Raw genomic sequence first — 1803 nt, 5'->3', positions numbered from 1 at the left:
GGTCCCGCTATCGCTGGACGTGCCTTCGGTGGATGTGGTTGCGGAATCTACTAAGAAAAGTATCATTAACAACGTCATCTGAAAATATACAATTTTGAATGCAAAACATTTGTTTGGATTGATTCTCCAAATAGAAAACCTGTTTGTTGATAGCTCTTACTTTTTACAATTCGAAGCGAAAATTATCCATCGACATTTTTCATGAAACGTGTATACTTATGTAATACTTATACGAACAAAAGTACATTTTTTTACGACAGGTGAAATGAAAACCTAGCCTTCAGGTTTAGTGCGGCAGCGTTAACTTTTTTATTATATTATTAGCTGTTCCCGTGCGATTTCATCAGTATAAAATTATTTCATTGTTTACATGTGTCAAATTGTCAATTGCAAACGTCAAAATGACATGACATGACATGACAAAACTTAGCAATCTTGCTTTCTTGATGTTGGCAGCAACTTAAGGTCTCTTTTCCATATTAGGGTTTTTATCCAAAATATTTACCTCCTAAGTTTAATGGCGTGAAAACATATAGCCTAAAGCGTGAAGTAAGTGTAGGACTTTATATTAAAAAAAATATTCAAAAATATGCTGTAATTGCTGACAACATAGGCAACAAACAAGTGTGTGTTTACGATTTATTATAATATAGATATATACGAGAATATAAAATATAGATAAAGGGGGCAAACACAAAAGCGGACACCGAAGTTAGTCTTTAGTTAGCAGTAGTTAGAATGGGCCGTCTAGTCCAGTGGAATACCAAGACCAAACAGAAGACAGACGTGAAGTGGAAGCAATTCCGCGTACAGTCTGATGAGTGTGCGTGCCGGAGGCCTAATTTTAGTTCCTTCCCTTTTTCTTAATATTAAAATATCACGTCTGGTAGCTAACTTTCAAAACCTTTAATGTGTGTACCAGAAGAAAGTTTTTTTATTACTATTTCTTATTACACCACCAACAAAGAGTGATATTTTCTCGTGAACATTCCATTGTTACGGCCCAGACGACTAAACCGAATTTTGCAAGTGAGTTGTCATTTGATTCATCTTGGTGTCCGCAGTGTACATCGGCACACAAGGTATACTTTTGTATGTTTAGTGAGAGAGAAATAAAATTTTAAAACATTATATTAAAACAACAACTCCACGCTGAGGGGCCAGACATCCTGCGCCCCCCGCGCGCTATCACACCGCGCCCCGCTAGTTGCGCTCCAAGCTGCCACGCAATATTGCACAATATTGCACAATATTGATTATATTACCTTAATTGACCTTGTAAAAACTTTTAACATTACATCTTTCAACTGCAAGACATCTTAATTTAACCAAACTAGCCAGAAATGCAGTCCACATCTTTGCAGTCACTCGCCGGAACTATTGTTTATTGCTATATTATCTAAGATTTTCTAAAACAAGAAAGTGTTACGTAAAACATTACATTTTTTTAGTTTAAATAAAAGTAGGTATTAACATTTTATAATCTTTATCAATAGGCTCCAATAGATGACGTAGCATCTATTGGAGCCTAAGTCAAGTTTCGTAATTATATTAGGTTCCTTAATCTATAAATTAATATAATTTCATTCGTTTTACTGTGTACGTCTGTAGACGAACCAAAATGCACAAGACTTTACCAGATTTTTACCACATATGTTATAGTCATTATCAGTAAATGTAAATAAAATGAGAACTTTATTGGAGTGATTAATGGCTTTTATTAATGAAAGATTCAAATAGTCATAGTCTGTTTTCAGTAGAGGTAAGCACCGTTGTAAGCTCCGTTGCAGCCACAGCCGCCGG

Source organism: Papilio polytes, unplaced genomic scaffold, assembly GCF_000836215.1.
Source record: "Papilio polytes unplaced genomic scaffold, Ppol_1.0 DF823935.1, whole genome shotgun sequence".
NCBI lineage: Eukaryota > Metazoa > Arthropoda > Insecta > Lepidoptera > Papilionidae > Papilio > Papilio polytes.
The sequence above is the reverse complement of the archived record's forward strand: the minus strand, read 5'-3'. Positions refer to the sequence as shown.